Raw genomic sequence first — 27,929 nt, 5'->3', positions numbered from 1 at the left:
AGTGGGAACAAAACCCTAAGTTTCATTTTAGACCATTAATAAAGTTTAGCTAAGTTTTGATGTCAAACCCTAAAATTTGCCCTCAAGATTTATGTATGTGTCTCACTAAAATTTACCTTAAAATTTATGTCAAACTCTTATTAAATATTACCTTAAGATTTATGTTGGATACTTAAATACCTAAAATTCTAAATCTTTGTTAAATTTAAATCAAATTTTATGTTAAAATTGAAATTTACCCATATTCATTTCAAAATATGTTAAACTTTACTGCAAATTCATGTTAAATCCTTATTGAAGCTTACCTTAAGTTTCATATTAAACCCTTGTTACACTTGAAACTTACCCATGCTTTACATCACACTCTTACTCCATTAGTATGACTTAAATGTACTCCCTTCTTGTATTAGTAGTTTAAATTTGTTCCAAAAATCATGTCGAAGCTTACTTTAAGTTTCATATGCTTTACATCACACTCTTACTTATTTAAGTTTCATATGCTTTACATCACACTCTTACTCCATTAGTATGACTTAAATGTACTCCTTCTATTAGTAATTTAAGTTTGCTCCAAAAATCATGTTGAAGTTTACCTTAAGTTTCATATTAAACATTTCCACAGTAAAATTACCTTTTCTTTACATCACATCCTTAGTCCATCAATATGACTTAAATATACTCCCTTCTTTTGTGGTAAGTTGAAACTTACCCTTTCTTTACATCACATCCTTACTCCATCAATATGACTTAAATGTACTCTCTTCTTTTGTGGTAATTTAAATTTTCTGGCTTAAACTAAGTTTCATATTCAAACCTTGTTACACTTGAAACTTACCCATGCTTTACATCACACCCTTATTCCATGAGACTTAAATGCACTCCCTAATTTTAAATTTGGCATGTAAATTTCCAAACCATGATAAGCTAAATTAGGAATAAATGGGCATGGTTACAAGGCAACCTCACAACATAAATGAAGGTGTAGTTTTACCATAATAATCATTTTGACCTGAAAACACTCTTTGTCCTTTCGAAATGGGCAATGCTTATCTTCCTTGGTGACATGACACGTGGCTTTGGTTTTACGACTTTTCTACTTACGTAATGGCAATGAGTACATCTCTTGGTTACATGCCACGTGACTCTGGGTTTTCCGAAAATGGGCCGTGCTTCTCTTTCTTTATGACATAACACGTTGTTCTCGTTATTAATGAGGTGCCACGTGGTTGTCGTGAGTTGCTTGCGCCGGCACAACAGTTACAATGAGTAAATGTAAAAGACAGTACAATCTCACCGAAACATACAATATGAAATCGAACTCTATGCGCACAACCATTTCATGACCGGTAAAAAAGGCGTTGTCTATCGGCGGCGAATTTTTAGCCGGAATCCGCTATTTTTTATTTTCAACCAATCTAACTCTATGCCAACAACCATTTCATGACCCATAAAAAAGGCGTTGTCTATCCACGGCGAATTTTTGGCCGGAATCCGCTATTTTTTATTTTCAACAAATCTAATTCGACCCGTGTTTAAAGAGTTTTTCCCCGTGGAAATAGATTCAGCTTTTTTAATTTTTATATATATATATATATATATATTTTGTAAATTAGTATTATTGGTGAGACTACATTATGATGAGGAACCTAGCTTGGAACACCTAAAATTTTGAAGGTTGACCAATATAATTTGTATTTTCATAAATTTCTGTCAGATTTTTTCTTCCTTTTTAATATGTTTTATTTTTGTAAATTGGACATTGTTGGGATACTACATCATGGTTATATCTAAGAATAACAACCAAATAAAGTAGGCAATTGAACTAGCCATTCAATATTTAGAAATATATCTATTTTTAATATGTTTTATTTTTGTAAATTAAATATTATAAGGATTATATAAAAATAAAGCAGACAATTAAATCAATAATTTAATATATAAACTGGTTATATACCAATAAAGCAGACAATTAAACCAGTAATTTAATATTTAAAAGTACATTAACAAGACACCCCAAATTTTCCCAAAATCATGCCGAGATTTCTATTGTTTAACCGGATTCGATCCTGTGACCTCAGAGCTAAGCGAATCATGCATTTTTTTATTTTAATTGAAAAAAGAGAAGTTTGAATTTTTCATGGCATGACGAGATGCAGTTCATTGTACAGTATGCAAGTCAAGAATCGGGTAAATTTCATTGAAAATAAATAATATACACGCCATGGCGGAGTCAGCCTGCTGCGAAGCCCTACTTTGATTTCTAAGCTACCTGTTAACAATAAACCATAATAGAATAACAACCTGTGAGTGTTTTATTGGGTAGGTCACGGGTTCGATCCCCGCCGCCGAAGTCAGACGCTAGATCCGTTCATCTCAATGTCTCTCTGCGTGGGGCCGGCAGCGGTGGCTGCGGCTGTGGGGGACTGGTTCCTCCGCTTACCGGCGACGGTTCCGTAGGCGTCCTTGACCCAATCCCAGAGATGCAGAACGATGAAGGTCCCGATTCCGCCGATCAAACCATAGGCGATTGAGTAGGTGGTGGGCATGACAATGAGAGTAACGAAGGCCGGAATGGCTTCCCGCATGTTCTCCCAGTCGATTTCCAACACGGACTTCATCATCAGCACGCCGACTAGAATCAGCGGCGGCCCGACGGCCCACGGCGGGATGGAGGCCAAAAGCGGCGTGAAGAAGAAGGCAAGAAAGAAATAGCAGGAGACCGTTAGAGCTGTGAGTCCCGTGCGGCCTCCTTCGCGGATTCCCGTGGACGACTCGATGAACGTTGTAACAGGCGAAGTGCCGAGCAGAGAACCGATAACGATGGCAAAGGCGTCGCTCATGAAGGCAAAGTATTGACCTTCGAAATCCCCCTTTTCATCAACGAAACCTGCGAATTTGGCCATGGAGTAAAGCGTCCCGGTGGTGTCCAGCAGATCTACATAGAGAAACGTGATGAGAGCAACCCAGAGCTGCCCGCTGTGGAAATCCTTGAAGCTCAGGGCCCCGGCTGTGCCGGTAATCTTGTGCACATCTACGACTTTTTTGAAATAATCATAGGACTCGTTCCCTGTTGTGGTGTCGTCGAAGTAAGTGACCTGAGTGTGGCGGAACCATGAGATGGCGGTCACGAACACGATTCCGTAGATCATAGCGCCCTTCACGTTGTGCACCAGGCAGTAAGCGATGATAACGAAGCCGACGATTCCGAGCCAGAAAGTGGGGCTCTCCATTCGTCCCTTGAGGCAAAAAATGTCGCCTGAGACAGTGCCTCCGGCGAGTAGCTCCGTTGTCCCGTTGAGAAACGTCTGCACCGGCGCTAGCCCGACCATGTATTTTTTCGGGCAAGCGCCCAGCGTTACCAGAGTCGACGAGCTGTACTGCACGAGCCCGATGCCCTCGCTGGACTGCAGCCCGATGAAAGCCAGAAACAGACCGATCCCTGCGGACGACGAGATTCGAACCGGCTTCGGCACCATCTTGGCGAGCTTCGTCCTGAAACCGAGAGCCGCAATGAGCAGAAACAAAATCCCCTCGATAAAAACAGCCGCCAGGGCGCTTTTATACGAGATCGACCCGGAGCCATGGTAACCCACAACTGTATAAGCAAAATACGCGTTTGTCCCCATACCGGGCGCCAGTGCCAAGGGCAAATTCGCAAACACCCCCATGATAAAACACCCGATGAGCGACGACGCCACCGTGGCCACAATCAGGTCCTTCTTCGTTCTCCCCAGGCACGCCGTGTAACCAGGGTTCACCGGCGGAAACTTGCACTCGACCCCGGGGCTCACCAAGCTCAACACCGTCCCGTTAGCGCTGCGCCCCTGGCACAAGCTCGCGGCAACGGACGAGTCGCTGCAGGTGGGTGTGCAGTCGGCCACCGTGCAGGGGCCGCCCGAGTCAGTGAGAATGCTGGCGTTGACGGCTAGAATGTAAGCCATTGTCAGAAACGTTGCCGTTCCCGCCCGGAGCTCTCTTGTGAAGCACGAATTCCGGGCGTCCAGCTTGAAGTATCGACCCACCGCGCTCTTGCCCACAAAAGTGTTCAGTTTATCGATCCGCGACTGGAATCCCCGCCCATCTTTTGTCATCGCCATTGCAAAGTAGCAGCAGACCGCTTGCCAGTTTCTGGCTTGGTTGGCTTCTGTGTGCCGGTTTCTCGCCGAAAGTATTAAGAATCCGCGCACTCCAATGGCTCGCCTCCCTATTTATAGAATAGGGTATCTTATCATGCTTTCAATCTTCAACCCCACTGGTTGATTCCGTCATTAATGACATGGGTTCTCACAGAATCTATGGTGTACCATGCGTGTGTGAATTGAGAAAAAAAGCTGGCGATTGTGAGGTCAAACGATTGACATTGCTGTGGTTTTCGAAAACAAAAGGATTTTCACTAGCGTAGGCGTCCGGCCTCCACCTGAGCATTCCACTTCCACCCAAACTTAATCTATGACTGTCACCCCCCAACTTCCCATGTGACGAGGAGGGTCCCGCCACTTGGCACAGCCCAACCAGGTCAATTTGTGCCAACCCCATCTCAGTTGACTGGCATTATTAACCATTTGTCACTATTTTGCATGCGTTGTTCCTGGGCTTAAGTCCTTTATGTTTGGGCTGTGTCCGTTTTCAACTTTGGGTATCTTGTGTGGTTTTAGTTTTATTTACTAGTTTAAAATTTAATTTTATTCTTTATACAAGTAATAAATATGAAAGTAAGTTTTATTGTTAATTTAGATATTTGAAATTTTGGTGTTTGGAATAGATTTGCAAATAGTTTTATTCGTGTTCAAATTTTTGAAGGCGTCACCCATACACGTGACACTCATAGTGTAGGGTGATACAAGCAATATGAAAGTAAGGCTCATCACCAACTCCAGCCTCTAGAGTTTTGGTGTTTGCAATAGATTTGCAAGTAGTCTATCGGTAGAGAAATGTCAGCTGCAAAGCAGTAAATTTAAGAAGTCTTAACTAGTTTAGCTAGCCAACGAAACAAAAAGGAGAGTGTCTGCAAAAACAGTGCCCTATAATAGTTTCAAGACAACCTATCCATGTTGATCTGAACATCCTCCCTTTGGGTTCATACAATGTATTAATAGGGATGGATTGGTTGGAAGGTCGTTGGTCCCTAGTTGATTGTAAAGAAAAATTTGTAAGCTCTCACCGAGTCAGAGAAAGGAAATTCAAGGAATCAAGAAAAACATTAAGTTACGTCCTATCACAGCCAACCAGCTCAAAAGATGCATTAGAAAGCACTGCCAGATTTATGTTGTCCAAGTAGGATACACCAATGACAGAAACAAGATGACTTCATTGGAGACTATACGGGTGATATTGATTTTACCATTGAATTAATGCTTGGAGCAGCTCCCATTTCGAAAGCTCCTTACCCCATGAGCATTCTCGAGTTAACAAAACTCAAAATGCAATTTCAGGGACTTTTGGATAAATGATACATTCGCCCTAGTGTGTCTCCTTGGGGAGCCCTATGCTCTTTGTGAAAAGGAACGAAACCTTAAGACTATGCATTGATTATGGTGAGATAAATACGTTGACTATAAAAAATAAGTACCCTTTATCTCGAGGATAAAAAATAAGTACCCTTTACCCCGAATTGACGATTTGTTTGATGAAGGGCCAACATATTTTCAAAAATTAATTTAAGATACAGTGACATTAATTAATTTAAGATCCAGTGACATTAATTTAAGATCGGGTTACCACCATATCAAAATAAAGAATGAAGACATTTGCAAAACAACATTGCCATTATGAGTTCAACTGGAGCACTCTTTAAATAGTTGGGTTACCACCATATCACATTAAAGAATGAAGACATTTGCAAAACAACATTGCCATTATGAGTTCAACTGGAGCACTCTTTAAATAGTTTTTTCATGGTGTTAGGCACGCAAAATTTTGAAGCTTATAGATGTAATTTGAATTTTCATAAAATCTTTGTAAGGGTTTTTTTGCTTTTTTAATATGATTTTTGTTTTTTTGTTTTTTATTTGTTTTGTTTTTGTAAATTCAACATTGTTGGATATGCTATTGAACAGCTATTTTATATTTAAAAATATTTTCTCTTTTTCTTTTTAATATGTTTTATTTTTGTAAATTAGGTATTGTTAACCAGAATACATCATAATCGTGTGTAAAAGTAACAAATAAATAAGACAGACAATTGAACCAGTAATTTAACATTTAAAAGTGCCTTAACACCCCACCCGCCAAATTTCTCAAAATCATTCCATTAATTTATATGGTTTCCTCAACAAAATTGTGACCCGTTTAATCTACGCGCGAAAAAAAAATATAGATCGGGATTCGATGCGCGAAAGAAAACATATAGACCGGGATTCGATGCGCGAAAAAATACATATAGACCGGGATTCGATACTGTGACCTCAGAGCTCAGCGAATCAAGCGAATTATGCATTTTCTTTTTCTCGATAATTGTAAAAGAGAAGTTTGAATTTTTCATGGCATGACCAGATGCAGGTCATTGTACAGTATGCAAGTCAAGAATCGGGTAAATTTCATTGAAAATATATATATAATATATACGCCATGGCGGAGTCAGCCTGCTGCGAAGCCCTACTCTGATTTCTAAGCTACCTGTTAACAATAAACAATAATAGAATAACAACCTGTGAGTGTATTTTTTGGTAGGTCACGGGTTCGAACCCCGACCGCCGAAGTCAGACGACAGATCTGTTCATCTCAATGTCTCTCTGCGTGGGGCCGGTAGCGGTGCCTGCGGCTGTGGGGGACTGGATCTTCCGCTTACCAGCGACGACTCCGTAGGCGTCCTTGACCCAATCCCAGAGATGCAGAACGATGAAGGTCCCGATTCCGCCGATCAAACCATAGGCGATGGAGTAGGTGGTGGGCATGACAAGAAGAGTAACGAAGGCCGGAATGGCTTCACGCATGTTCTCCCAGTCGACTTCCAACACAGACTTCATCATAAGCACGCCGACTAGAATGAGCGGCGGGCCGACGGCCCACGGCGGGATGGAGGCCAAAAGCGGCGTGAAGAAGAAGGCCAGAAAGAAATAGCAGGAGACCGTTAGAGCGGTGAGTCCCGTGCGGCCTCCTTCGCGGATTCCCGTGGACGACTCGATGAACGTGGTAACCGGCGAAGTGCCGAGTAGAGAACCGATAACGATGGCGAAGGCGTCGCTCATGAAGGCAAAGTATTGACCCTCGAAATCCCCTTTTTCATCCACGAAACCTGCGAATTTGGCCATGGAGTAAAGCGTCCCGGTGGTGTCCAGAATATCTACGTAGAGAAACGTGATGAGAGCGACCCAGAGCTCCCCGCTGTGGAAATCCTTGAAGCTCAGGGCCCCGGCTGTGCCGGTAATCTTGTGCACATCTACGACTTTTTTGAAATATTCATAGGACGCGTTCCCTGTTGCGGTGTCGTCGAAGTAAGTGACCTGAGTGTTGCGGAACCATGAGACGGCGGTCACGAACACGATTCCGTAGATCATAGCGCCCTTCACGTCGTGCACCAGGCAGTAAGCGATGATAACGAAGCCGACGATTCCAAGCCAGAAAGTAGGGCTCTCCATTCGCCCCTTGAGGCAAAAAATGTCGCCTGAGACAGTGCCTCCGGCGAGAAGCTCCGTTGTCCCGTTGAGAAACGTCTGCACCGGCGCTAGCCCGACCATGTATTTTTTCGGGCAAGCGCCCAGCGTTACCAGAGTCGACGAGCTGTACTGGACGAGCCCGATGCCCTCGCTGGACTGCAGCCCGATGAAGGCCAGAAACAGACCGATCCCTGCGGACGACGAGATTCGAACCGGCTTCGGCACCATCTTGGCGAGCTTCGTCCTGAAACCGAGAGCCGCAATGAGCAAAAACATAATCCCCTCGATAAAAACAGCCGCCAGGGCGCTTTTATACGAGATCGACCCGGAGCCATGGAAACCCACAACTGTATAAGTAAAATACGCGTTTGTCCCCATTCCGGGCGCCAGTGCCAAGGGCAAATTCGCAAACATCCCCATGATAAAACACCCGATGAGCGACGACGCCACCGTAGCCACAATCAGGTCCTTCTTCGTTCTGTCCAGGCACGCCGTGTAACCAGGGTTCACCGGCGGAAATTTGCACTCAACCCCGGGGCTCACCAAGCTCAACACCGTCCCGTTAGCGCTGCGCCCCTGGCACAAGCTCGCGGCAACGGACGAGTCGCTGCAGGTGGGTGTGCAGTCAGCCACCGAGCAGGGGCCGCCCGAGTCAGTGAGAATGCTGGCGTTGACGGCTAGAATGTAAGCCATTGTCAGAAACGTTGCCGTTCCCGCCCGGAGCTCTCTTGTGAAGCACGAATTCCGGGCGTCCAGCTTGAAGTATCGACCCACCGCGCTCTTGCCCACAAAAGTGTTCAGTTTATCGACCCGCGACTGGAATCCCCGCCCAACTTTTGTCATCGCCATTGCAAAGTAGCAGCAGACCCCCTGCCAGTTTCTGGGTTGGTTGGCTTCTGTGTGTGCCGGTTAAGTATTAAAAATCCGGCGCACTCCAATAGTTCGCCTCCCTATTTATAGAATAGGGTATCTTATCACGCTTTCAACCTCCATCCCTGGTTGATTCCGTCATTAATGACTCTCACAGAATCTTGGCGTACCATGCGAGTGTTAATTGAGAAGAAAAGCTGGCGATTGTGAGGTCAAACGATTAACATTGCTGTGGTTTTTGAAAACAAACGGATTTTCACAAGCGTAGGCGCAGGGCGAGCGAGCGGCCTCCACGTGAGCATTCCACTGCCACCCAAACTTAGTCTATGACTGTTATCCCCAAACTTCCCATTGTGACGAAGAGGGTCATGCCACCTGGCACAACCCAAACAGATCAATCTGTGCCAACACCAGCTCAGTTGAGTGGCATTATAAACCAATTGTCACTATTTTGCATGTGTTGTCCCTAGGCTTAAGTACTTTATGTTTTGGCTGTGTCCGTTTTCAACTTTGGGTATCTTCTATGTTTATGTTTATGGCTTTAGCTTCTATTTAGTAGTTTAATATTTCATTTTATTGTTACAAGTAATGTAATATATAATAGGAAAGCAAGTTCCATTGACAATGTGGTATTTAGAATAGATTTGTAAGTAGTTTTATTTGTGTTTAAATTTTTGAAGGAGTAATTTATACATTTATAGTGTAAGATGATACAAGCAATATGAGATTTTTATGAAAAAATCTTTGGAAAAATCACATTGACAATTTAGGGTCAACGCCCATTCGTGTAACAAATATGCATGCATCTCAAAATAATTAAAATTATATTGCTAAATTTACAATATTTTTAATCCATTGGAAACTTCTGTGATTCATTATTTAAGAAACATTCTTCCGGAAAAATCACATTGACAACGTAAGGTAAAAGTCTACCCTGTACCAAATATGCATGCATATCAAAATAATTAAAATTATATTACTAAATTTACAATATTTTTGATCTTGGATTGGAGGCTTTTGTGATTCATTATTTAAGTAAAATTCTTTAGGAAAAATCACATTTACAACTTAGGTTCAAGGCCCACCGATGTATCAAATATGCATGCATCTCAAAATAATTAAAATTATATTACTAAATTTACAATATTTGTAATCTCAGAGGAAGGTTTATGTGATTCATTATTTGATAAAAATTCTTTAGAAAAATATGCATGCATCTCAAAATAATTAAAATTATATTACTAAATTTACAATATTTTTAATTTCAGATTGAAGATTTATGTGATTCATTATTTGATAAAAAATCTTTAGGAAAAATCGAATTAATTAACTCTTCAAGGTCAACGCATTTCCAACTTCTACTGAAGTTCTCATGAGGACAAAGATGGAGAGCAAGATCTACTGAGGTTCTCAAGAGGACAAAGATGGAGAGCAAGATCTACTGAGGTTCTCACGAGGACAAAGATGGAGAGCAAGATCCACTGAGGTTCTCACGAGGACAAAGATGGAGAGCAAGATCCAATGCATCAAATATTTATAGTAAAGATGCAATGATAAGATTCTTTAATAAATTAGATTATTAAATTATTAAATTATAAATTGTTTATTTTAATTAATTCTAGAATCCTATTATGTTCCATTTTTTAATATTAAAATATTTGACTTAGTGTTAAAAGTCTTACCATTGCATCTCTACTATAAATATCTGATGTGTTATTAATTTATTAAATTATAAATTGTTTATTTTAATTAATTCTAGAATCCTATAATGTTCCATTTTTTAATATTAAAATATTTGACTAAGTGACTGTTAAAGAATTTTACACTTTCATCTCTATTATAAATATTTTATGTGTTATTAATTTATTAAATTATGAATTGTTTGTTTTAATTAATTCTAGGATTCTATAACGTTCCATTTTTGAATATTAAAATATTTGTCTTAGTGACTGTTAAAAAATCCTATCGTTACATCTCTACTACAAATATTTGATGTGTTATTAATTTATAAATTGTTTAAATTAATTAATTCTAGAATCTTATAACGTTCCATTTTTTAATATTAAAATATTTGACTTAGTGACTCTTAAAGAATCTAACATTCTATTTTTGAATATTAAAATATTTGACTTAGTGACTGTTAAAGAATCTTACAGTTGTATCTCTACTATAAATATTTGACGTGTTATTAATTTATTAAATTATAAATTGTTTATTTTAATTAATTCTAGAATCCTATAACGTTCCATTTTTTAATATTAAAATATTTGACTTAGTGACTGTTAAAGAATCTTACCATTGCATCTCTACTATAAATATTTGATGTGTTATTAATTTATTAAATTATAAATTGTTTATTTTAACTAATTCTAGAATTCTATAACGTTCTATTTTTAATATTAAAATATTTGACTTAGTGATTGTTACAGAATCTTACCCTTGCATCTCTACTATAAATATTGACTAGGAAAGTCTACCAAGACATACATACTCTACCTTCTTTGGTTTTGAACTTGTAACCTCTTAAGAGGAAACACATACTCTTAACCATTAGGCTCACTCAAGTTGTATTTAATAATATAAAATTTGTATTTATTTCAAAATGATTAAGATAAGATTATATAACTTAGTTTAACCAATAGATAAAATGGTTTTTTTATGGCCATTTTTTTATTATTAATTTTGCTAAAATTTGGTAGAGATTTTTAAGAATCATATTTTTAATCTTGCGAAATTCAAGTGTCTTACAAGGATGTTGAATCCATTTATGCATCCAAAAACACATTTTAAACAATAATAACTTATAATCTAATTTGAAATTATATAACTAGATTATATGGGAAAAGACTATTTGTCTATTAAATAAACTAAGCCAAATTATATTACTAAATTTATATTTTCGAATTGTTATCAGCTATTTTAAAATAATATAAATTATAGATATAATAGAGTTCCACCATCTAGCCCTGGAGAATACCCTAAAACTGCTTCTGCTTGGCTAAGAGCTCGTCTTCCCAGGATTTAAGGACACAGGTTAACCGCCCAAGACCCAGAGGCATCTGGCAGGAGTGAAACCTTACCCCCTTAAGGACTTTACCAGTGGATTATTCTAGGTGGCCTGGTTTTCCTTGAATAACTGTGATGAGTACGTGGTGTGGTTTTCCTTGAATAAGAGTGATGAGTTAGCCTACATTCGCTGTTAACAGCCAAAGAACTGACTTATGATAGATTTTTCCACCTAGTAAAAAAAAAAAGAGTTTTACCATCTTAAATTATCCAATAATCCAACATTATGTAAAAATGCATTTAAAAATAAATTTTCCATTTTCTTTGTATTAAAAATATTTTATAAATTTTTATGATTTAAAATTATTTTTTTGAGAGAGATACTTAAACTTTTTTATCTCTCGCAAACTTGTTATGGATCACAGAAGCTTCAGCTCTACAATTATTTTTTTGAATTAAATATAATACAGCTTCATCCAATGAAATTAATTTCAAAAGATATTGCAACTTTTTATCTTTCAAGATTTAAACAATATAACTTACACTTCAATCACAGACAGATCCTTAACAAACAGAAAACTTCACTCTTTAAATAAAAATATTACAATTTAATCGCAGCCACAATTTAACAAACAGGAAACTTTAATCACAGCCAGACTTAACGAACAGAAAACTTCACTCTTTAAGTAAGGATATTACACTTTAATCACAGCCGCAACTTAAAAACCAGGAAACTTTACTAAGTAAAAGTAGTTGATCCTGTCGAGATTTTTTGTACCCAAAGTTTAATGACCCACACCATTAAAAAAGACCTGCTGAATGTTTGACACCTTCCAGATGAGGGTCCAGGAGCTGTTTCCCATACTCTAAATTTTCTCAGATTTTATCTGGGGACTTATCATTCTTAGGTCCATTTTCTCAGTGAAAAGTAGTTGATCCCGTCAAGATATTTTGTACCCAAATTTTAATGACCCACACCATTAAAAAAACCTGCTGAATGTTTGACACCTTCCAGATAAGGTTGGTCCAGGAGCTGTTTCCCAGACTCTAAATTTTCTCAGATTTTATCTGGGGACTTATCATTCTTAGGTCCATTTTCTCAGTGTACCAGGAGCTGTCACATCCTTTATAATCCAAGCCAATGCAGGGAGATTGCTAATCAATTGAATTGTACATCTCTGGAACCAAGGAAGATACAGTTGTGGGTAACAAAACAAATGATAATGATAATATATTCCCTCTTGCATTGCAGGCCAGGGATATGAAAGGGAAGTTGCACATGAAGCACACTCTGGCGTTCATTCCAATTAACAAAAGTATTGAAAAAGTCTAATCCATGGGATGAGGGGGCAAATCTTCTAAATTTTAAAATGGGTTGAACCCAAACCATTAAAATTCAAATGACATCATTATTAAAAATTTATCAATGTCCTCTTGCATAAGAAATGTTCATTATATAAATAATGAGGAAGTACAAAATTTATCCTTTGTAATCATTTGAACCTAACGAACTGTTCAATAGTGAGTAGAAGACAGTGAAGAAGTCCACTAAGAGAAAGGTGGATTAGGATATCCACTGGGAGAACGGTCAATCACCAGCTTTTGTCCTTTGCATATATACACATATATGATGCTCAGGTGAATCTCAAACGCCCCACAAAAATGATATAAAGGGACTTGTGTATATGTACAAAAATGATATAAAGTAACTTGTGTATATGTGATGACAACTATGAAAATGATATAAAGGGACATAGGGACTTATGTGTATATCATGACAATGGAACTTGAGTATATGTCATGACAACTGGGCACATTAAATACAAAGGAATCGATGAGACATATACACTCTACACAAACTTTAGTGTAGTTCATCTTACATTTCTCTAATCACAAACAAAACTGTTAGTTTTAACTTCAGAGTGCTTGGATAGTGTGCCCCATCATTGTGAGGAGCAACCTCTTCCACTTCATGTTAGGATAAATTTTAGTCCACAGACAGTACACAGGTTCACGAGTGTAGCCCAGCAAGTAATGGGATTATTTATTTATTTCAAAATCACATCAAAAATAAATTTTAAATTTTTCATATTATAAATTCTTCAATTTATAAGTTAATTATTTATAAAAGGATTATATATAGTTTATTAACTATTGATTTATTAAAAATGAAATTTAAATGGAGAAGAAAACAATTTTTTAACATAACTGTATGCATTGCATTTTTTATTTTCACACACATTTTTAAAGATTTTAACAAAGTATCATCATCGATAGTTTTATCATTTTGATAGCTTTGTACAATAAATTTGTTATGTATGAAAGCCAAAGAGATGGAATTTAGTACGTTCTACATTATTAAGACCAAATATGATTATCAACATGCAAACCACTTTAGCATTTGTATTGGTGAATGCCATTTTTTACACCCTAACTCTTTAAACACCGTGCACACCCAAAATACCAACCAAAGTCAAGGGGAAGAGCCAACACACCTTTACAACATTTGGCATAAACAATACTTCACACATTTATATCCAAAGCTTGGGTGTTAACTTCTAGCTCCACATACACATCACTTGGCATTCAATGTGTATACTTACAACTAGGGATATCAATCATCAAATAAAATCATTATGGAAAACCAACCATTTCTATAATTAAGTCTGAGCACATTTATAATATTTATCTCGCTTTTAGTTCTACTTACCAGCAACAAAGCTCTGCTAGGGTTTCTAGGGTTTTAGTGAAAGACAAACTCTACATACTTTTTGCCCTTCAAGTCTTTTACTTGCATACAGAAGCGAAAAATTGGTTCAAATTCTGAATCATGTTGATTGGACACATGTCGGCAACTCCCAGAGGGAGGGGAGCGGCCCCTACTTCAAAAACATTGTAACAGGATCCTTCCACACCTTAACCGGTGAGACTAGTAGTAGCTCACAACAACGTGGAAAGCAGTCACAATTTCCAGCACTAGGAGCACAATGGTGGTCTTAATTGAGCGGTCATTACCTTCCGAAAGCAGCCACTAATCCACGAGTAGTTATTCCCACTAATTTTTTGGAACAATCCCGCCAATACATGCAAGATCATGTAGTTATTTGCAAATTTATGGGTGTAACAACCCCGAAATTAAAAATGAAACTACTTAGATCAATTATGCGATTTATAATCAACACCCCATTTATCAATGATTTAACATTGAATTTCGGAAATATGAGCAGAGACAACTTACCTGTGGCGATGATATTCCTTACTTGTGATTTCGGAGTTGAACGCTATTTGAATCCTGCTAACCGGAGCAAAGTTTTGGGGACGACTCTTCACCCAACCGTAGGCTCAGTTGCACAAAATCTTGCTACAACTGGGCACCCCCAAGTCCTCAATTAACGTACTATTGCCAGGGAATCCTTTGTCTCACAACACTTTTTTCCCAAGAGAATGGATGATGAAATCATGGAATGATCTCTCATCTTCCTCACTATCTATTAAATAGAGCAAACATTGGAAAGGGAACCACATGCACACACTCCATGTGTCAACATGCAACTTTTATTTCTTTATTTTAAGTTTAACTTAATTTAGTAATTCTCTTAATATAATTCTTTCTTATTTTATTCCTTTTTACTTTTTGATAACTTTACTTATTTTTACTATTTTTATAGTTCTCTTAATTTAACTCTTTCTTATTTTATTTTACTTTTTGTTAACTTTACTTATTTTTACTATTTTTACAGTTTATTTTTATTTATATTTATTTAGAACTCTAGTATTGTTATTTATTATTTTATTTATTTATTATTATTATATTTTTTCATTATTTATTATTTATTTACTATTATTATCTTTTCTTTATTGTTTATCATTTATTTTTTATATTTTAATATTATATTATATTATTTTTATTATTATTAGGGGACATTACATACTCCCTCTATTTAAGGAACTTCGTCCTGAAGTTAAGTTGAATTATTTAACATTTTATTTATTTAGTTATTTATTACTTCATGTTTGCCCTACACCCTCTACTGAACTAGTATAACCAGTGGGCATCGAAAGTTTTAACAACACCTGGGAAATATCAAGGAATCTTTGTCCTTTTTCCCACTTTCGGAACTAGGCATAAGCCTCCCGGTTTGTATCTTAGTCCAAGGTTGGCCCCAAGGCTCGTGCCTGACTCAGACCTCATCTGCCCCAAGGCACGCATCCGGTACGGTACTCAATGACTCTGGGCATCTCACAAGGCTGGCCCACTCCCTCCACAACTACTAAGGCGCACAGCCCCAGGCATCAAAGTCCTTACACCCCCACCAGACTTCGGCATCCCAATCCAATACTAGACACCTAGCCTACAATATCAGGCACTTGGCCTCCTCAAGATGGTCCCATAGCCCCTCAAGAGCTATCCATCAAGAGCTATACAAGACAAAGGAACCACTGGCATATGTAGTGTTGATTGAGTATGTTCCCAGCCCATATGGTGTTACATATTCTCCCTCGCAGGTATGGGCTCCTACGAGATCATCAAATAAACCGACCCTCTCGGCCCATTTGTGGATTTCCTGTCCATCACCACATCTCAACATACATCCAATGCATTAGATATAACACCATAGTATCATAGAAATTAATCCACATGCCAAGTATTGCATGTCATCATGAGAACATAACATCATTATTATAACAAAATTCTTCATGTCATAAATCTACATCCAATTACCACATGCTTCACATAATAATATCCTCGTAAATTATAACATCATCATTCAACATCAAGAACATATCATCACATAATAAATGAACCACATGTCAATATACCTCATATCATAACATCATAATCCCTATGCATATCATATCCATGATGAGCATACAACATCATTATCATAACAACTAAAATAATAAGAACCACATGTGCATCATTATCCTCATACCATTATATCATGAGATAACATCAATATAAGAATCATCTCAATACTTATCAAATATAGAATAATACACTATAAACATTCTTATCATGATTCATCAGAAAAATGTAACTATATGTAACATATTGTAACAAGATCCCTCCACACCTTAACCGGTGAGACTGGTAGCAACTCACAACAACGTGGAAAGTAGTCACAATTTCCAGCACTAGGAGCATAATGGTAGACTCAATTGAGGGGTCATTGCCTTCTGAAAGCAGCCACTAACCCACGAGTAGTTCTTCCCACTAATTGTTTGGAACAATCCTGCCAATACATGCAAGATCATGTAGTTATTTGCAAATATATGGGTATCTGGCCCAAGGAGCAAGATCTCCTTCGATGGATTCAACAAAAATGGCAACCAATGGCCCCAATCGATGTCTACTTGAGAGAAAAAGGTTTTTTTACAGTGATTTTTGCAAATCTAGAAGATAGGAAGATGTTTTTTGATAATGGACCATACTTTATGAATAGTGTGGACTTGTTTATGAGGCATTGACAACCCTGCTATAATCCAGACAAAGAGCAATTCCTAGCGGCTCCAATATGGGTTAGGTCGTACTCACTGCTAGAGGACTTTTGGGAGACAAATATCTTGGAATCAATAGGTAACTCCATTGGTAATTTTGTTCAAGTCTCGGAAATCACAAGGTGTAGATGGTATTAGTCTTATTCTAGAATCTGTGTCTAGATGAATATATCAAAACCCCTGCCCGAATCAATGGAAATAGAGTACCAAGATGAAGTTTGTCACAACCATTGGATTATAAGCATGTACCATTTAAATGCAGAATTTTCCATGAGTACAAGTACTTGCTTCGCGACTGTCCGCAGAGGCCAAAAGAGAACCTCCCTCCATCATCAAAACCTCCTCCAAGCAGATTAAAGGAGGCACCTAATAGACGCAATTAGGGTACCAAAGGCCCTTTTGGCTGCGCATCACCACCCCCTCAGTAAACGATGAAAAGCTGCAAAGATTCGAACATGTTTACAGTTCTGGAAGAGCTAGCAGAAGTTGAAAGGGAAAAGGAGACTAAGAAGGTGGTTCAACCTCGACAATCAGTGGAAGTGGAGGTGATTCAGGAAAACCATAAAGGAAAACAAACGAGCAAGAGAAAATTTCCAGAAGATATTACAATGAGGAAGGAGATCCAATGTGTCTTAGCACAAGTACAACAAGCTCTAGAACAGGAGGATAGAATGGAACACCTTAACTCTGATGAGAGGGTCATGGTAGCCTTCTTGAGAAGCTGGGCGAAAGCGAGAACTGAGGATATACTCCTGGACCAACTGGAGCAGTTCCACCATATGTATAAATAATGGGAGCAACGACAATATCCACGTGAAACATCTCCTCAAACAACCCTCATCATCCAGGAATATGAGGCCACAATCCACTATGCGAAGAATAGTTCAGTGTATAATAAGTGAAAGAAAGGCAGAAAACCAACAAGAGAAGTGATCTGAGAAGCAGGGGCGGTCTTGGTTAATTTTGGCCAAGCCAACGTCCTCAAATAGTATTTCCAACGATCCCCCTGCACTCTCTCATGAAAATAGTATCCTGGAACATAAGGGGCCTCAAATCGAAAGGTAAAATGAGGCACCTAAGAGATAAAATATAACAAGAAAAATTGGATATCATCAACTTGCAGGAAACCAAGGTTTCTCAAGAAAAATTGATAGAAACAATAGGTAGATGTTGGCCACCGATGGAATTCATGGTGTTGGATGCTAAGGGTAGTGTAGGTGGACTTGGGATCATATGGGATTCCATATCCATCTATTTCATATCATGGTTGGCATGTCCCAATATTTTGTCTAGCCAATTCGAATGTATTGGATCCTTGACGAAAGTATGGTTATCAGGAGTTTATGGCCTGCCCACTCCTAAAGAAAAGTAGTTTTTTCTAGGAAATTTGGGGAAGATGTGAGGTCTTCAAGGGGATACTAGATGGAACCTTGCCAGAGACTTCAATATGATCAGGGGCATGAGCGAGAAGAAAGGCGGGGTCCGGAGGCTTGACCCAATCTCACGATCATTCCAGGAAACCAATCAAGATCTCAAGGTAGAGGATATTGATTTTGTCAATGGCGCCTTCACTTGGAACAATCACTAGGGGGTTGGGGGGGGGGGGTAAGCATCAAATCACTTCTCTCTTGGATCGTTTTCTTATTAATTCTAATGATATCCTTTAACAAGATCTATTCTTCCAAGCTTCCATTCTCCCTTGTTTGGGTTCTAATCACTAGCCCATTAGATTGGAAATTAATCTAAGAATGGACCCCAGGAATCAATCTTTACACTTTTAAGCATTTTGGTTTGAGAGGCCCGACTTTATGTCCAAATTGGAGGATTGGTGAAACGAGATCAGGGCTTTAGGACGTTATCACATGGAAACTTTCCAAATGAAACTTAAGGAACTTAAGAAAAGGATCAAGGAATGGAACCACTCTGATTTTGGTAACATTCATAAGGAGAAAAGGGCACTAGAAGAGGAAATGAAGGAAATCCAGCAAAAGATCATCCTTGAAGGTAGGATGGAGACTCTAGAACACCCGGAACGGTGAATTTTCACAAAATTAGAGCATAGATACAAGCAAGAGGAAATTCTATAGAAACAAAAGTCGAGAGTTCAATGGCTCATGGATGGGGAACATAATACCAAGTCTTCCACAAAATAACGATAAATCATCGACAAGCCAATCAAATATTTTCCCTAAATGGTTAGGAAGGTCAGGGACTTAGGAAACATGAGGAAATTACTAAGGAGCCAATCTCCCATTTCCGAAATCTTTTATCATAACCTCGGGATGACAGAAGTGTGACTATACAGAAGGTCAAAGAATTCATCCCAAGATTAGCCACGAAGGAACATAATGAGGCCCTTATGTGGGAGATATCCTATGCGGAAGTAGAGGAGGTGGTTAGAGCTCTCCCCTCAAACAATGCTCCAGGTATAGATAGTTTTACCTCTGAATTCTTTAAAGTCGATTGGAATTTCCTTGGCCCATAAATTCACGAATTGGTTGAGGAATCCTTTTGAACCCAAAGGATTTGGTAGGCCTCAACAACACCTTTCCCACACTTATTCTGAAGAAAGGAGTTGATGTTGATCTGAGTGGTTTTACGCCAATCGCCCTCTACAATGTAATCTACAAGATAATTTCATGGATAATGGTTTGACACTTGAAGCCTTACAGTATGAAATCAATTATAGGACCTGAGCAGACCGACTTCATAGAAGGAAGCAAGATCATGGATGGAATTATAGCATCTCACGAGGTAGTGCACTCTCTTAAGTCTACTAAATTACTAGGTATAATCATCAAACTGGACTTTTCCAAGGCCTATGATTGCCTCAATTGGAATTATCTTTTAAGTATCCTTGATGCTTTTGGTTTCTCTCAAACCTGGATAAATTGGATTAAATACCTGATTGAAACACCCTTTTACTCTATCATTGTCAATGGCTCTTCATCTCGACTTTTTAGAGGATCTAGAGATTTATTACAGGGATATACTATCTCCCCTTTCATTTTTATCATTGCAGCTGAAGGGCTTGGACATTATTTAAAAGATGCAATTGGGTTAGGTCTCCTCCAGGGATTTTGTCTCACCCCTCAATCTCCTCCTATCACCCATCACTAGTTTGTCGACAACAACATGTTATTTAGAAAGTCATCCTTGAGGGAAACAAGACAACTTAGTGTTATCATGGAAGAGTTTCATAAAGCCTTAGGAACTGTAATCAATGGAGACAATCAGAGATATTTTTCTTTAATACGCATCCTAGCGTATAGAGGCATTGGGCAAGGACCCTCAAGTTTCACATTGGCTCTATCTCGAGCTCCTATTTAGGGGTCCCACTTGTTTCTAATTCTCTTTGGATTTCATGTTGGAAACACCTATTGGATCTGTTAGACCATAAAATTTCAAGCTAGACCTTCAAGGTTTTGAATTTGGCTGGTAGATTAACTCTTCTAAAATTGGTTTTGCAGACTCTCCCAATTTACTAACTTTCGACTCTTCCAGCCCCAAAAAGCATCTACAAGGAAATATTTCCAAATACAGAAAATTCCTATGGTCAGGTGTCCAAATTAGAAATGAATGGTCCTTAGTTTCCTGCGATAAATTATGCAAGCCCGAACTCCATGGTGGTCTCAGACTGAAAGATTTGGAGTTACTGACTAAGATACTTGGAGCCAAATTACGGTGGAGGTGGTTGCAGGGCGGCTCAGAAATTTGTAAGGCACTATGGAATTACAAATATAGTAGGAATGAAATCTTGAATATATTATTAAATCAACAACAATTCCTAAGCGGTTCATCCATATGGAATATGGTGAAGGATTATAACAAAGGTCTTGTTCAGGATCACAACTTTTGGGAGGTTAGGAATGGTCAATCTGCCAAATTTTGGGAGGATGCTTGGATGCAGAACCCAAAATTAAGTTCTTATGAGAACGTAAGGGATATTTGGGCCTTTACAACTCAAATAGGAGTGGTGAAAGTTAAATATTTTTGGCAAGAATCTAATCAAACAAAAAAATGGAGAGAATGGAAGACCCAAGGGCATTGGCCAAAGCACGACCCTCCTCTGCCATGGGATACCCTATCTAACCTCCTTCAAGAGCGCCTCATCCTTAATTTCTAGGAGTCAAACAAACTTTGATGGGGCCACCTTCCTCGTGGTTCATTATCAGTGAAAGAGGCCTACTCCATAGTATTGTCCTCAGTTGAAGCACCTCAGGAGCCATTTTGGAAGAAAATATGGTATTCGGGTCTTTGTCCTAAAGTCTCCTTTTTATATGGCTTACTGGGCATGGTCAGCTTCTCACTTGGCATAAGATCAGGAAAAATGAATTTTCTAGCCCATCAAGATGTACACTTTGTGCAAATCAGGAAGAAACAGTGGATCACTTTCTCAATCATTGTGTCATGGCGGAGATACTATGGAACTGGATAGCCCAATTGTTTGGCGCCATAAATAAATCTCTGAATAGCTTAAGGGAGTCGTTAGAGCTATGGAGAAGGAAATTTTTCAAGAGTCCCATAGAAAACAGAGCATGGTACCTTTCACAAAGCTTCATCCTTTGGAATATCTGGAAAGTCGTGAATTAGGTGGTGTTTGATACAAAAGAAGTAAGGGTAGATCAGATCTGGGAAGTGGTAAAGTGAAATATAAAATAATTTATCCTTGTGGAATGATGGTCGAAGGAGGGTTGGAAATCAAAAGGGTAGGAGCTAAGAATCCTTTTGGACCTAGATCTTCACCCAGAGCTAGTCTTCCCTAGGATTTCTTGCAACCCCTCTTTGAGGGATATTTAAGTTGACAAATTTTTCCTCCCACTGGCTGGATTTCAAAGTTAACTTTGATGGAGCATCTAAAGGAAACCTTGGCCCTGTGTGTTTAGGAGGTTTGATTCGTAATGACCAGGTGTTGTGCTCTACAACAACCCCCCATTTCATATCATTCTATTCACAAAACTATCATATGAAATGGGTCCCTCTAGAGTTTGATTGGTATCAATATTGTATTATTTAAAAGGGTCCGAAAACCAAATGAAAACATTATAAAACCCTTTTTGAAAAATCCCATTTTCATCAAATAAATCAATCTTTATCATTGCGATAAAGCGATCGCAAGATCGCATATCGCAATGACATAAGGTACATAAGTAAGTGGCACATTGGTTTCCGCCGATGCGATATCGCTATCGGCTATCGGCAATACTCTATGCACATTTTTAAAGCGCCCCATGCCATTCGCCCCGATGCGATGCGATATCGCTATCGGCGATCGGCGATATACTATACATGTCTCATATAATGCCAATGCTCCCGATGCGATGCGATATCGCTATCGGCGATCGGGGTTTTCAAAAGGTATCAATATAAGAGGTTAAACTTTCCCCGATGGCCGATTGCGATAAAGCGCAGATTTCAAAAAAGCCGTTAAAATGAAGGGATATCACGATCAATTCATATTAAAAGCTTGATCTGTCCAACAATGATTCACCTGCGCTCAACCGCCAAAACATCTACAACACGCTTAAATGAATCATTCGGCCGATTAATGATATAATGGGCATTTAAGGATTGGCAGGTTTTAAACGGCCATTTAATGTAATTGTAAGTCCTAAAATCCTCCCATGGATTGTATCTGCGCCCATTTTAAAAGTTAATCTCTTATCACGCATCGGTCAATATATCTCATCACATTGAAGTTTTCATTGCCAATTCTCTGTGTTACGTTTATTTTCGCCTCTGTGCAGAATTCATCCAAAGGAGAAAGCTCAAGCAAAATGGGGAAGAAATCCAAGAAGACCACAAGCGCTTCTGTTGCGCCAGCCGCAGGACAAGCTGTCGTTGATCCCTCAAACAAAAAGAAAGGATTGATTTCGGATACCACATGTTCTGGTCTCGGCAGAACTACTTGGCAAAGCACCTACAACTTGATTGAGGTTGAAGAACCCAAAGTGACAACAATAGAAGCTACTGCAGATTCTACTCGGAAATCTGATGCCACTCTAAAGGACTTAGCTGACTCCTTCCTTCATCGGATAGCAGCTAGGGAACAAATTCTCCCATACACAGATGTAGTGTGGTGGGCAATTGAGGAAATCCCAATCCTGGATAGAACCTTCAGCACCAGAGACGGGAGAATTTTCGGGTCGTTCAAAGCTGATGATCTAAGGCAAATGTATCATTTGCCTGAGCCATAGAAGACATACAATAAGGCGTTCCTGGAAAAATTCCGAAACGAGAACGAAGTTGAATCCGAACCCATCCGGGATTGGAGACAAAATCTAGCTAAGCACAAACATGAATCTTCCGGTAAGTACTCGGTTGATTCCTTGGCTTCTCCTTATTGCTACGCTGGAATAATGATGTGTAGATTGTGGGGATTGCATGACTCTTCTAATTTCACTATAGAAATGGTTCCCTTAATGGAAGCTGCATGCAACAGTATAATAATGGATTGGGCCACTATTCTCTCAGATAAACTAGCCAAAGCTGTTCTTGAGTTTAGGAATAAGACTCGCATCTCTGAAAGGATAATTCCCCCATTTTATTACAGTGCCTATATTTTAGATACCTTGTGTTTTAATTCTGAATTTCCTGTGCTCGGCTGGAGGTGGACGCCACAAGAATCCATGCCTATTCACATTTACCACCAGAAATTATGGAAATCCTCTTACAAGCACCATCTGTACCAAGTCTGCAATGGCTTTATGTTGCCTATTTATTATTCTATTTTTGATAAACCCATTCCCAAGATTTCCTACCAAACTGGGATTGATTTAATAGCAGTAGGGAGATGGTTTGGAGAGGAGAAGTTCACTTATATAAGAGTTTTCGGTAGCCAAGCCGAACCTCATGTTCTCCCTTTATACATACCGGATAAACTGTTGGCAAGGGAAATCTCTTACCAGATTATTGCTGAGAGTGTTACACAGACTCTCAAGAAAAATAAGAAGCAGGGCTGGCCCTCTTTTCCTTTGAGATGCGGTGTCTATACTCTGCATGATCTCAAACATGCAGAAAAGGAAGCTACGAAGATTAAATCATTAACTCTGGCGACTCTCCCAAATAGGCAATTTGATCCAAACAAAGTTGCCTATAATGCACTAGAACAGGCCAAATTGTCAAAATTCGATCATAAAGAAGATATGTTTGACGACCTGTTCTCTTTAGCTGAGTCAATAATGTAGGTTAAATCATTGGCCAAAATGAAATATCATGATGAAGGGTTGGCTGAATTTAACAGACTTAGAGAACAGAGGTTGCAAACTCTGCCTCTAGATCTACTAGCGACAACCCCAGCGACATCGTCAAGTGAGCTTGATCGGCAACAGTCAAAGGAACCTCCAGTTACAACAAAAGAACAAGAGAAGCCACAGGAGGAAAATCAGAAGAAAGAACAGGAGGAAAATCAGAAGAGAGAGCAGGAAAAAGTGCGGGAGGAGACCCAAACTGGCGATGCCAATGCTTCCGATGCGATGCGATATCGCTATCGGCGATCGGGGTTTTCAAAAGGTATCAATATAAGAGGTTAAACTTTCCCTGATGGCCGATTGCGATAAAGCGCAGATTTCAAAAAAGCCGTTAAAATGAAGGGATATCACAATCAATTCATATTAAAAGCTTGATCTGTCCAACAATGATTCACCTGCGCTCAACCGCCAAAACATCTACAGCACGCTTAAATGAATCATTCGGCCGATTAATGATATAATGGGCATTTAAGGATTGGCAGGTTTTAAATGGCTATTTATTGTAATTGTAAGTCCTAAAATCCTCCCATGGATTGTATCTGCGCCCATTTTAAAAGTTAATCTCTTATCACGCATCGGTCAATATATCTCATCACATTGAAGTTTTCATTGCCAATTCTCTGTGTTACGTTTATTTTCGCCTATGTACAGAATTAATCCAAAGGAGAAAGCTCAAGCAAAATGGGGAAGAAATCCAAGAAGACCACAGGCGCTTCTGTTGCGCCAGCCGCAGGACAAGCAGTCGCTGATCCCTCAAATAAAAAGAAAGGATTGATTTCGGATACCACATGTTCTGGTCTCGGCAGAACTACTTGGCAAAGCACCTACAACTTGATTGAGGTTGAAGAACCCAAAGTGACAACAGTAGAAGCTACTGCAGATTCTATTCGGAAATCTGATTCCACTCTAAAGGACTTAGCTGACTCCTTCCTTCATCGGATAGCAGCTAGGGAACAAATTCTCCCATACACAGATGTAGTGCGGTGGGCAATTGAGGAAATCCCAATCCTGGATAGAACCTTCAGCACCAGAGATGGGAGAATTTTCGGGTCGTTCAAAGCTGATGATCTAAGGTAAATGTATCATTTTCCTAAGCCAGAGAAGACATACAATAAGGCGTTCCTGGAAAAATTCCGAAACGAGAACGAAGTTGAATCCGAACCCATCCGGGATTGGAGACAAAATCCAGCTAAGCACAAACATGAATCTTCCGGAAAGTACTCGGTTGATTCCTTGGCTTCTCCTTATTGCTACGCTGGAATAATGATGTGTAGATTGTGGGGATTGCATGACTCTTCTAATTTCACTATAGAAATGGTTCCCTTAATGGAAGCTGCATGCAACAGTATAATAATGGATTGGGCCACTATTCTCTCAGATAAACTAGCCAAAGCTGTTCTTGAGTTTAGGAATAAGACTTGCATCCCTGAAAGGATAATTCCCCCATTTTATTACAGTGCCTATATTTTAGATACCTTGTGTTTTAATTCTGAATTTCCTGTGCTCGGCTGGAGGTGGACGCCACAAGAATCCATGCCTATTCACATTTACCACCAGAAATTATGGAAATCCTCTTACAAGCACCATCTGTACCAAGTCTGCAATGGCTTTATGTTGCCTATTTATTATTCTATTTTTGATAAACCCATTCCCAAGATTTCCTACCAAACTGGGATTGATTTAACAGCAGTAGGGAGATGGTTTGGAGAGGAGAAGTTCACTTATATAAGAGTTTTCGGTAGCCAAGCCGAACCTCATGTTCTCCCTTTATACATACCGGATAAACTGTTGGCAAGGGAAATCTCTTACCAGATTATTGCTGAGAGTGTTACACAGACTCTCAAGAAAGATAAGAAGCAGGGCTGGCCCTCTTTTCCTTTGAGATGCGGTGTCTATACTCTGCATGATCTCAAACATGCAAAAAAGGAAGCTATGAAGATTAACTCATTAACTCTGGCGACTCTCCCAAATAGGAAATTTGATCCAAACAGAGTTGCCTATAATGCACTAGAACAGGCCAAATTGTCAAAATTCGATCATAAAGAAGATATGTTTGATGACATGTTCTCTTCAGCTGAGTCAATAATGCAGGTTAAATCATTGGCCAAAATGAAATATCATGATGAAGGGTTGACTGAATTTAACAGACTTAGAGAACAGAGGTTGCAAACTCTACCTCTAGATCTACTAGCGACAACCCCAGCGACATCGTCAAGCGAGCTTGATCGGAAACAGTCAAAGGAACCTCCAGTTACAACAAAAGAACAAGAGAAGCCACAGGAGGAAAATCAGAAGAAAGAACAGGAGGAAAATCAGAAGAGAGAGAGCAGGAAAAAGTGCGGGAGGAGACCCAAACTGAAAAGGAAAAACAGACCACTATTGATGTCAATGTGGATACTCATATCGACCCTAAATTGCTCCAGGAATGGAAGCAATTTGATTCCATTATCAGTGGTCTGGAATGTTCAAAGGACACAGACACTTCAAAGGCAACAGACACACAGGAAATCACTTCACCACAGGTTCTAAGTGGAACCAGCAGCCCACCCATTTCTAAAGAGGTAGAGATAATACCGAAGGACCCCTCCGACCAAATCATTTTGCAGGTAGAAGAGATTCCTCCCCTGGATGTCTTCTACAGCCCAAGGCATAAAGCTATAGTTAAACGACAAAGGAAAAGAAGAAGGACTGATCAACCTCCCCTTTTCCCAGAGCAAACTGTCACGGGCAATGTGGTTTGGAAGGAGGAATTTGACCCCTCCGATGACCTGACAAAACTGTCACAATATGCGGGAGCTTATTTGGCAGCGACAATAGATAAGGCATCGGAGGTAAGCCTTTTACTGAAAACAAAGGATCAGGAGATTTTCTCGTTACAGGCACCGTTAACTGAAACAAAGCAGAAAGTGGAGCAGGCAGAGCAGCAATTGTTGACGCAACAGTAATTAAACAGTCAACTAACTCAACAATTGCAGGCAGAAAAACAAAGGATTGACCAAAGCGCAATCCAGAAGCAGAAAGAATTATTAGAGGAATTGGCACAATTGAAGGCAACAAATCAGCAAATGGTGAAAACAAAAGATGAGCAAATTGCTCAATTATCATCACAGCTCGAGAAAACAAAGGGCGTTCCACAAGTGGCCGAATTTAGAGTAGAAGCACTACAAATAAATACTGCATTAATATCCCAAATTAAGCTTCTATGTCAACAAATCGCCCAGGCAGAGCCACTATGTGAATTAACGGCATCCATAAGTAAGCAAGTAGACAAGGCCAGGACTGAATTGGATCAAGCTGAAGAAACAATAGCTGCATTTCTCGACTGGCAAGATTCTGATCAAGGACAAGCGGCGAATTTACCCAGGATCTTAGAATCACATAAAGATATACTCTTCACAGAATGGCAGTCCCAGTTAATGAAAGCAGAGAGGGCGGTTTCAAGATGTAAATCAACTTCTAGCAATTTAGTTGAATTAGTCAATAACACTCTCTACTTATCAAACATGATTTCCCAATGCACACCAGGAAAGTTGACAACGATGAAAACATTGGAGCAATCATGTTATCCAGATCTAGAAGAAAAGGGGAGATTAATCGCTGGGATTAACAGTTTAACCTGGGACACCTATTGGTTCTTCTTGGTAAAGCCGCACACACAGAGAGCCACCCTCAAGTGCCTTACGGATGCAATCAGGTATATTATCCCTGA

General features: G+C 39.2%; 2 pseudogenes; both read right to left on the bottom strand.

Moving 5' to 3' along the window:
* Positions 1-2,176: 2,176 nt before the first annotated feature.
* On the bottom strand, positions 2,177-4,199 carry LOC149138312 (adenine/guanine permease AZG1 pseudogene; annotated as a pseudogene).
* Positions 4,200-6,510: 2,311 nt separating this feature from the next.
* Positions 6,511-8,684, bottom strand: LOC149138311 (adenine/guanine permease AZG1 pseudogene; annotated as a pseudogene).
* Positions 8,685-27,929: the final 19,245 nt, after the last annotated feature.

The sequence above is a fragment of the Pinus tabuliformis genome, chromosome X, assembly GCF_031772625.1.
Source record: "Pinus tabuliformis cultivar Carrire ecotype Pingquan chromosome X, CPIR1, whole genome shotgun sequence".
Taxonomy (NCBI): Eukaryota; Viridiplantae; Streptophyta; class Pinopsida; order Pinales; family Pinaceae; genus Pinus; species Pinus tabuliformis.
Note: the sequence above shows the minus strand (reverse complement) of the source record. Positions and strands in the feature narration are given on the sequence as shown.